At 33.0% G+C, this 11,490-nt stretch overlaps 1 long non-coding RNA gene across 1 annotated transcript in view; it reads right to left on the bottom strand.

Annotated features, from left to right (window-relative positions):
* Positions 1–9,197: 9,197 nt before the first annotated feature.
* LOC127703067 (uncharacterized) overlaps positions 9,198–11,490 on the bottom strand; it is a 115,793-nt gene continuing 113,500 nt past the window's right edge. Inside the window, exons 2-4 of the long non-coding RNA XR_007982650.1 lie at positions 10,865–10,999; positions 9,788–10,025; positions 9,198–9,339 (exon numbers count right to left, since the gene is read on the bottom strand). This is a non-coding gene — a long non-coding RNA (uncharacterized LOC127703067). The remainder of the gene's footprint in view (positions 9,340–9,787; positions 10,026–10,864; positions 11,000–11,490) is intronic.

Here is an 11,490-nt window from a genome sequence, read left to right as displayed (position 1 = left end):
TTTATGAGAGGGCAGATACTCAAACATGAAAAGAAAACAGAAACAGATAGAGGCCAGAATACCTTACACTGTTCCTTGCCCTAAACATTATTAGCCTACATTGGCCTGAACAACTATATACCTACATTGTCCCTTGTCTTGAACATTATTAGTCTACGTTGTCCCTTATCCTGAACATCTGTATGTCTACATTGGCCTTTGCCCTGAACATCTATATAGATATAAGAAGATGTGATATGAGTGCCAATGAGACAACTCTCCATCCAAGTCAAAATTTATAAAGTAAACCATTACAGGTCAAAGTACGGTTTTCAACACGGAGCCTTGCCTCACACCGAACAGCAAGCTATAAAGGACCCCTACAATTACTAGTGTGAAACCATTCAAACGGGAAAACCAACGGTCTAATCTATATAAAAAACGAGAAACGGGAAACACTTATGAACCACATCAACAAACGACAACTACTGCACATCAGATTCCTGACTTAGGACAGGTGCAAACAATTGCAGCAGGTTTAAACGTTTTAATGGTACCAAACCTTCACCCTTATCTGAAACAATAGTGTAACATCACAACATAGAAAAACACACTATAAAATATCAATAGAAATGACTTAACTCAATCAAAAGACATATCAACACCAGTGAACATACACTTAACAAATAAATTTTATCTATGATACAATGCAAATACAAAATAAATAAACTAAGGGAAGAATAATTAAAGTAACATGTTATACCGCTGTGAAATGTTAAACAATTTAAGAAAAACAATATATTTGAACAAAAATATCAGCCATTTGCAATTACTTTAAACACAGGTCAATACAAATAATTTTGTTGTTAGGTATACCTACATTGCCCCTCGCCTTGAACATTTTTAGCCTATATTACCCCTTGCCCTTTACATTATTAGCCTACATTGCCCCTTGCCTTTAACATTACTAGCCTACATTGTCCATTGCTCTGCTCTGTTTTTCTGTACAGAGTTGATGCATAGTAGTTTGAAAGAGTGCTGATATTGTCTAATATAGTAGTTTTGAATATTTGATAAATAGACTGCTGTTTAATCTGAATCGCTCAACTTTGATGAAGACCCTTTATCACACCCCTTTATCGCATGTCTACCCTTTATCACACCCCTTTATCGCATGCCTACCCTTTATCACACCCCTACTCGGAAATATGAAAATAGCGCAAAAATTAGAGAAATATTTTTCTTCAATGGGTCCAAAATGGAACGGTCATCACGGTATTTTTTTAATGCCGTCATTATTTGGCATGTGACGTCACAGACGTCGAGCTTTCATATTTTCTGGCACACGAAATGAAATCATACAAATTACGAGCAGCAAGAGGGTAAACTTTAAATTTTGATATTTCAAAAGTGTACATTTTACTCACCAGTCTCAAAGTAGTCTTTTCTTTATTACAGTATATATATATACTTTTTATTAAATTGTTGGTTTATTGTTACTATTTTTTTTTTTATCATTAGGTTTTTTTCAGAATGTGTTTTATATAGTACAACATTACTAAAGTAGGACAAAAAGAACTCAATGAAAACAAAACACAAATAAACAACATAAAAATACAATAAACAAAATATTTCTATGGACTACAGGGCGCAAATTGTAAGTTAACCCAGGTGCTTCGGATGAATAATTAAGCAGTTTCTATATAAGATAAAGCTGTTTGAACAAGGCAAAAATAAATCTGAAGGTAACCCAGGTGCTTTGGATCAGTAAGCAGTTCCTATATACTCTCCTATTTAAATATAAAGGACCTCGGGCTGATATTGGTACATGTATCTCGGGATGATACGGCATGTGATACGGATTTTGCCATGTATTATTCTCTATATAATGTTCACAATCAGAATGTATGTTAGGCTATAAACTTGAAACTGACTAATAAATATAGTTTGTATACTGTACATTTAGTATCTTTCAGTTTAAATTCAAATTTCAACTGCACATGGAAAAATATGTGTTTCGACAGAAAAACACATACTATAAACATCAGCGTTACTTACTATCAGATAATAAAATGCTTTTCGCAAAAATAATTCATTTACCTCTAGCCGAAAGTAATAATATTGATTATCAAAGAACATACATGTATTTAGAAAACAACAGGCTGTCAAAGTGATCGCAAATAGGATTTCCCGCACAGGTCGAGCCCTAAACAGTTGATTAAGTATGGACACTACATTTAATCTTGAAACAGCTCTGAATTTGTGATTGAATATTTGACATGGCATAGGTTTGTGACACAAAATGAATGTGGTCAAAGAACTGAAAAATTTGAAATTGAACAATTACCTATCATGGTCCAAAATGTAAAATATAAGGACATAGTTAGAATCAGCATATCAAAAAACCCCAAGCATTTAATTGTTGATGAAATCAAACAAAAATTCAATATAGGACCCTTCGGACCCCAGTTTAGACCAATCTGATAAAGGAGCCCAAAATCCAAAATCTTTATATACATGGTTAGATTCAGCCTTTCAAGGAACCCCATACATTAAATTTTTCTTGAAATCAAACAAAGTTTAATTTTGGATAACTATCATAACTAAGTACACTCTTTATATATGTTGTGTACAAGTTATCATTTTGTACAAATTGTAATTTGTACAAAAAGTGCTTGTACAAATTACAATTTGTATACAATTTGACTAAAATGCACTTATAACTTGTACAATAATTTACAGAATGGATTTTGTTATAAAAATAACATTGATACACTCTATGGAATTTTTTTTCAATTACCACATAATAAACCTTATTTACAAAACACAAAAATAGTTCTGTTTTATTTGTTTAAGCATGTGAGTGAATTATCGCATCGGGAATTGTACTTCATCATTTGCTCTTTACATTTACATTCAGAAGTGCTGCTCCCTCTTTGCGTTAACATGAAAGAAAACCCTGACCACCTGTTTTTGAAAGGTTGTTAATGCTTCATGTAGCGAAAGTTGAAGCTCAGAAACCGTTGCTGCGATTAAAGATGTGTCTTTAACAGCTTCAATTTAATTTCTCAGCAAATATCATGTTAAAATTCCTACAACTGTTCCATTGCGGTACCCATATTCTCCAGATTCAGTAATAACACATAAGATATTTCAAGGATCAGTTGGGGCACGATCATACTGAGGAATTGGTATAATGACATTATCCCCCACAGCAAGTTCTGATAATGTCCGTTTCGTTTCCATTGATAGCTATTCGGCTTGGATCTGTTGGCCAGACAGAGCACGCTTCTTGTCGCGTATAATTGGTGTTTCAACGTCTGTGTAACCAGAATTGTCACTGGGGCCAATTTCTATTATACTATCAGAATTTTCACTGAGGCCAATTTCTAGTGTACTATCAGAATTAACTGGCATGCATGTATCAATTACATTTCCTGTCTCCATCTGGGTATTTTCGTATTTTGTAAATAAGGTTTATCATGTTGGCATTGAATAAAAATATAAATTGTGTATAAATGCTTTTTTATAACAAAATCAAACTATAAATTATTGTACAAGTTACAAGTGAATTTTAGTCGAATGTTGTAAAACTTGTAATTTGTACAGGCACTTTTTGTACAAATTACAATTTGTACAAAGCCAAAATACAAATTATAATTTGTACAATTTTTTTGTAATTTGTACACAACATATACACCAATAGGAAAACTAAATAAAATTCCTATTGCCCCTTATCAACCCTCTCTAATATCTACGTTAATTCAGAACAGATGCTGAGTTTCTTGTCTTTAGGATGATAGAGATTTCTACAACTTTCACACTTGATCCATAACTCAGTCATAATTTACATAAGTAGTAAACAGACAACAGTTGGCTAACAAAGGTGGTCCATACTTAATTTGAATTTAAAGCGCTTAAATACTACACAACAGATCGGAAACAGATTCTGTTGAAAAGTTAACCCTTAGGAACCTCATCCCTTATAATAATAATACATAACAAAGTATATTAGTTTCTGTAAATCATTTAACTTGTTTGTTCAGTTATTAAAAACTGATGTCTGAATTTTTACTAGTATTTCTGTAAACCTAAAATGAAATAAAAATAATAACCCATTTATATAATGAAACACCTGGAAATAATATCTTTTAAATTCAAAAAAATCTTAATTTAGAACCAAGCTAGTCATATATGTTACAACACAAATTATATTTTGGCACAAAACCAATCATATTTTTTTACGTTTGTCTGTTAGAGTGAAAATTCAATATAGATCTCACCTCATAAAAAATAAAACATAAAACATTCACTAAAAGTTTGTCTCATTTACGTTTTTGTGATAAAATTCCTGTCCAACTAATTATTACCAACAAAGAAAACAAGTATATAACTGATAACTTCAGATCCATGTTGGAATGCCTGTACTGGTATCCTGTTGATGTTAGAGCTGTCTATAGAACTACCATTGATGTTCTTATGGAATAAATGTACCTGCAAAAATAAGTGAAAACATGCTACTTACAAATTGTTTGTTCCTTCTGAAAATATTTGTTTCTGCTGAAATAAGTGCTATAAGAAAATGTTCTAAGAAAGATATGTCAAAAAAGATGTTTTGGGTTCTAATTCATTTACATCATTAACAAGTTTTATATTCTGATTGTTGGTTGCTTAATGTCTAGTGACAAGTATTTCTATATTCTGTAATTTCTATTCATATTTAAACCTATAGAGATCACTCGATATGCTATATGCTAAATGTGTCTTCTTTGTTTTTTTCAGGTAACTGAAATGATCTGATATTTCAATTAATAAAAATTACTCTTCTATAAACCTGGTCTTACAAAAAAAAGTGATACCCAGGCTGAACGAATAATAGTGTGATGTATAAACACGCTAATTCCATGTCCCTTTTTGAAAATAAGGATTTTCATGCTTTCCTATTTTTTCTTCAATCATATCTTTCCCAGATTGTGATATTATAAGAGAAACATTCATTTAAATCCAAAGAGGATGTAAATAGAAATGTTAGGCATTATAAATAGCCAGCATATAGAGAATATCCTTTGCATTTTTCAACATCACACCTTAACAAACCAAGACACCTATTTCATGTGTTTAATCCCAAGAGCTCTGTCAGAAAAATGATTTAACAAAAGTTAGTGTAAGTTGTCTAGTCACTGATTAGACAACAAAAAAAATATGATATTTGAAGACCAGACTCAAGCTGGCATCCACTTTTAGCAGCCAATCAAGATAGCAGCCACTATTTTCCAACAACCAATTTTGATGATTTGTCAGGGAATTCGACACTTTCACGGCTTGAAGTGATTCTCAAATGATTTCAGTCAGATTTTAATACCAATAATAATAGCAGCCACTTTTTTAAAGGAGGACAGTGTTTGTTTAATAAAAAATTGTACAACTTACAATTTAAAATCCTATTTTTTCGTTCTTTTTCTCGTTTCTGATTGCTTATAATAAGGAGGTACAGAAACAAATTAAATGGATGAATTGGTCTGTTTTTCTTATACTGTATGCAATAGGTCTACTATATTTGGTGTATGGAATGATTGTAAGGTGTACATTGTTAATACTTAGTAATAGATTTAAGTAAGTAGTGAAGAATCGTGTTATACATATAATTCAGACCTATTTGGACTGAATAAAAAAGATGCAATGCACGATAGATAAATTACATACATGCTTTCCATACACTTGGCATCCTCAAATGTCCAGTATTTAGTTGAAATCATTTTTTATATCTATTTCTGTATATACGAAATGAAAACATTTCGATATACAAAAAAGTCATATGCATGTAATGGGTATTTCATTTTTAATGTGAACAAGTATTTATACAAAAATCCTACGTGGACTATTTTGTACGGCATGCAACATTATCAATTCATCGATTTAAAACTGAAATATTCCTTGTCAAATGTGCCAATACAGATAATTGACATATAACTAAATCTGTGGTGGCCAGACGGGCCCGAATCCCAGAAGAATATTTATGTGGCGAATAGCCGCGGTCAACACCTTTAAATGAGCTAGTACCGAATGTGTAATCGTTATTTGAAATACGTTAAGAGTCAACTATGAACCTTTATGGTGGCCAGACAAGCCTGGATCCCAGAAAAAATATTTAAGGGGCGAATTTCCTCGGTCAACACTTTTGACATGAGCTAGGTCTGGTTCGGAACTTTGCCGTACGGAGTTGCCGAGGAGTACCGGAAGCATGTGTGGTTAATATGAAAAGTACGTTAAGGGACAACTTTGAACCCATATGGTGCCCAGCCGGGCCCGGATCCCAGAAAAATATTTAAGTGGGGAATAGCCTAGGTCAATACCTTTGAAATGAGCTAGGTTTGGTTCGGAACTTTGCCGTAGGGATATGCCGGGAAGTATCGAATGTGTGGTTAATATGGAAAATACGCTAAGGAGCAACTTTGAACCTCTGTGGTGGCCAGACAGGCCAGGATGACAGAAAAATATTTAAGTGGCGAATAGCCTCGGTCAACACCTTTGAATTGAGCTAGGTCTGGTTCGAAACTTTGCCGTAGGGAGTTGCCGAGGAGTACCGAATGTGTAATCGGTATTTGAAATACGTTAAGGGTAAACTTTGAACCTTTGCAGTGGCCAGACCACAAATCCAGGCTTGGCTGACCACCATAAAGGTTCAAAGTTGCCTCTTAATGTATTTCACATACCGACCACATATTCGGTACTCTTCGGCATATCCCTACGGCAAAATTCCGAACCGGACCAAGCTCATTTTAAAGGTATTGACCAAGGCTATTCCCTGCTTAAAAGTGTTTCTGGGATCCGGGCCAGTCTTCCCACCACAGGGGTTCAAAGTTGTCCCTTAACGTACTTTTCATAACAACCACACATGCTTTCGATACTCCTCGGCAACTCCCTACGGAAAAGTTCCGAACCAGATCTAGAGCTAGCTCATTTCAAAGGTGTTGACCTAGGCTATTCGCCAATTTTTTCGGGATCTGGGCCCGTATGGCCACCACAAAGGTTCATAGTTGCCCCTTAACGTACTTCATATACCGATTAAATATTCGGTACTCTTCGACATATCCCTACGGCAGAGTTCCAAACTGGACCTAGCTCATTTCAAAGGTACTGACCCAGGCTATTCCCTGCTTAAATATTTTTTTGGGATCCGGGCCCGTCTGGCCACTACAGAGGTTCAAAGTTGCCCCTTAGCGAATTTTCCATATTAACCACACATTCGGTACTCCTCGGCATAATAATAGATTATGTATTTTATAAAGCAAATCATATTCTGACCGGGGCGAGCCGAGTCGTCCAGGAGACAACTCGGACCGTCTATGAAGACAACTCGGACGGTCAATAAGTCAACTCGGACAGTACAGTAATTCAATTCGGACAGTACAGTAATTCAACTCTGACCGTATATAAAGTCAACTCAGTTCATCCATAAGTCAACTCAGACCATCTATAATGGTAAGTAAAACTAAGTATAAAATTAGAGTTTTTAGGAAATAAATTATTTAATGTGACTGAAGAGAAGTCTCTAATACAGTGTTAACGTCGATTTTGAGTATATAAATGACGAAAAAGACAACTCGGGCGTTAAATGACGCTCCCTAGATTTCTGTTGTTTGAAAGCTGTATATATAAGTAAATAACTTTTGTAATGTTTTGGTAGATTCTTTTTAGAATAATTACATTTACATTATCGTTTGTTGATTTAAACTAATTATCAATACGAAATAACGAATATAATTTACAAATTTGTTAAGTTTTGTTTAATGAGTTAATGAAGAATTATTCAAAATATACAATCTCCATGATGAAGTAGAAATTAAAGGACACTTTTAAAATAGAGCATGTTATCATATGAATACCATAAACTCTATGTTTTTACTTTGTTAGAGTTGGCATTATTGACGGTCCGAGTTGACTTTAAAATATTGAATAAAGATTCAACAAATGAGTAAAACAAATTCAACCTAATAGATTGCTTCTTTTTTTTTTCTTTCTTTTTTTTTTTCAATTAATTTTTATAATAAATAGATAAAGATAAGTAAAAAATTTGAATTCACATTATACAAATTTTTCTTGTTTATTATGTTTTGCAAATTCAGCAACATGCAAATGATATTGTCGTGTAAATTATAACATTTAATTTATATAGCTCAGATCCTCTTTTAATACTTTGTCTGAGCTTTCATTATCGAAGGCCCTAGTTGACTTTAAAGGTGGTCTGAATTGACTTATTGATGGTTCGAGTTGTTTTCATAGACAGTCCGAGTTGACTTATAAGTCTGTCCAATTTGACTCCAGGCCGAGTTGTCCTGAATTCTTCTAGGGTGACACCGCCTAATTCGTTGAAAATAGTTTAATGAGAATCTGTATAAATAACTCCCTGTATAACGTAATTCGAATTCTGCATATATGTACGTAATTAAACGTCTGTATAACCGATCTGTATTTGTGTATTGTTCTTTTAAAAATAATAATAATTGATCGGCACTGATTTTCGATCGAACTCGTCCAAGATTTTGCTAATGTAATCTTATGATATAAGTTTTATAAAATCTGACAAGAATTGTACATATGAGATCGCTAACGATGCAATTTTCCATATAATTAATGTTTTCAAGGGACGTAACTCTTTTAAAAATAATCGATCGGCAATGATTTTCAAACTCGTCCAAGACGTTGCTGATATAAACCTATGATATAAGTTTCATAAAAATCTCTCAAAAACTGTACATGTGACAGCGGACGGACGCCCGGTATTTCTTTTCCCACGCAATTTGTTGCGCGGGGGACAAAAAAATGGTAACAAGCATTCTGAGAGTATTGCATGGCAATGCATAGTCCCCTACCGGTTAAAAATTCATTGTACTGGAACAAAATGTTAACTTCATCTTTAACTTGTCATGGTGCAAACTTTATAACGAATATCACACTCAAGTTATTGTCTGGAAACCAAATGTCTTAGGACGACGACGACGACATTGACATCACCTATATACTATTATACGGCCGTACATTTTTGCGAATAAAAAGACAACGAAATACAAATTTAAAGCAATTTATAGTTGTGAGACTTCTACGTCATTTGGTCTCTTGAAGAAATGTCTCATTAGCAATCACACCATTTATATATTAATGTAACTAAGACGTATATTAGACATATATATGTTTTATTTATATCAAGTTATATAAGGAGAAATTCCGTAAAGATTTTAAGACAATAGAATTAGCAGTTTGGTTATAATTAAAGTGGTACAGTTCCAGTCTTCACAGGTTGATACATTTTGTCGTTCTATTGTCCCATTCTCATTCTCATTCTCATAAGTCCAGCATATTCTGAAGAAAAAAAATAATTTCATAGAACACATAAAATATAATATTCATGTATACCAGTCTTGCACATAACTGGAAAATGATAGCTTTGCGTTAAAGAAATTTAATTATCACAGACTGTTACAAAAATCAGCAAATATCATTCCATTGTTTAATGTGTGATTTCATGCGTAATATCAAATATGATATTTAGTTCAATACAATCATATGTTTTAAACCATCCATGAAACAACAAACCAAATCTATATTGTTTTACCTGGAAGCCACTTGAAAAATTGCAAGTTTCATCGAAAATGAATGTTTACTGGTGACACGAGAAATAGTAGTAGTAGTAGTAGTAGTAGTAGTAGTAGTAGTAGTAGTAGTAGTTATAGCAGTACAGTAATAGTAGTAGATGTATTATTTCCTTGACAAAACATATCTGAACTCGTCAGTAGAAATGCATACATACCATTTAATTCAATAGTCCCATTTTCATTAAGGTCATATGTGGGATTCCCAAACACCATATTGAAGCCTCGTCTGGTCGTCTGATCAATGGTTAACCCGGTGGTTTTCTTTACAAATTGTATCAATTCATCCACTGTTATATGCCCATCGTGGTTTTTGTCTGTCATGCTAAATGCCATCTTCACCGAATCTTCCATGCTTGGTTTTATAGACCTTTTACTGCGATTCTGATGCATCATCTAGAATAGATTATTATATGTATATTTACCCCTCTGGAACATTTGAGATCACCCCCAGTTTTGGTGGGGCTCAAGTTGCTCAGTCTTTAGTTTTTGATGTTGTGTTTTGTGTACTATTGTTTGTCTATTGGTCTTTTCTTTTTTAGCCATGGTGTTGTCAGTTTATTTTCTACTTACGAGCTTGAATATCCCTTTGGTATCTTTCACCTCTCGTTTATATTTGTATAAGATTATAAGAAATTAACCGTGTTTATATTTCTAGAGTAAAAAAGGCATTGGATTCTCGGTTCATCGGACTATATTTGAAATATGTCCAACATTTTCTTTAAGTATGAGAGCAAGTTCCTATCATACTAGAAGATTAAGAAAGCTTTTTCAACATCAAAAGAGAACAAACGCATAAGTATGGCGCCGCAGAACACATTTGCAATACAAAATACATAATCAATTACATTTTAGAAAGAAAAGAAATCAAATTCCAGCATTTGAACTGCAACATATATCCTCATGGAATGAAAAACGTAGTTGAAATTGATATCCGGTTTTTAAAATGCAAGCCATCAAAATAAAAAAAAACATTTCAATATTTACACGATCATTATCTTGTGGGTATCATTTTTCTTATGAGGTTTATGTTAAATTTCCGTAAATTTGCTGACTTTAAAATCTGCGTTAAAAAATGTAAGAGATTTTTCTCAAAAACGTCTAAATCGGAAATATTACATGTACCTAGTATCCTATCCCTTTAAGAAGAATAATATTCTGTATATACATCATAATAACACAAAGAGCAATCTAACTTTGAGAATACTCATTAACAAAGACAGATTTTTGCCCACCTCTACTGACTGCACTATAAGGTTTGGTACTAAATCATCAGCCAAAATCATTCCAATCAACACAACACAGACTGCCAGTGTAAGTTTCATTTTGATTGTCGCTTACGACGTTTCCAACAAAGGTAATATATTTGACTGAAATAAAGATATTTATGTATGTTTATTGAGTAAACATGTACAATGTGCTTGTAATCGCTTTCTACATTTTCTCAAATAATGCTGGTAACATGATTTTAAATAAGTATGCAATGTCATGTAGCATATGTTGTTTAAATTGAACCAATTTATTTTACTACTAAGAAGCTGCTGCGAGTTAAAAAGTTAGTTGGTTATTACGGGACAACTTTAGAATAGAAAATAAATACAAGTTTTTTTTATTTCTTCAGGTTTTTTACTAATGGTTTTAAAATTTCAAAAATGTTATATTTTGCATGAATAATATTCGAATATCATTTTTGCAACAATGAATGTCTCTTCAGTGATGATCGAGGCCAAAATAATTGAAAATTCCAAGCTTATCATGCTTATTGAACACAAATGACGAGCTTATAAATCAAAATGGACAAAAATAATTGTGAAAATCGGTCATACCTTTGCATGGGTGAGATATATTCCTTAATTTCAAA

This window comes from Mytilus californianus, unplaced genomic scaffold (genome assembly GCF_021869535.1).
Source record: "Mytilus californianus isolate M0D057914Y unplaced genomic scaffold, xbMytCali1.0.p SCAF_5, whole genome shotgun sequence".
Taxonomy (NCBI): Eukaryota; Metazoa; Mollusca; class Bivalvia; order Mytilida; family Mytilidae; genus Mytilus; species Mytilus californianus.
This window is presented reverse-complemented; position numbering and strand designations above follow the sequence as displayed.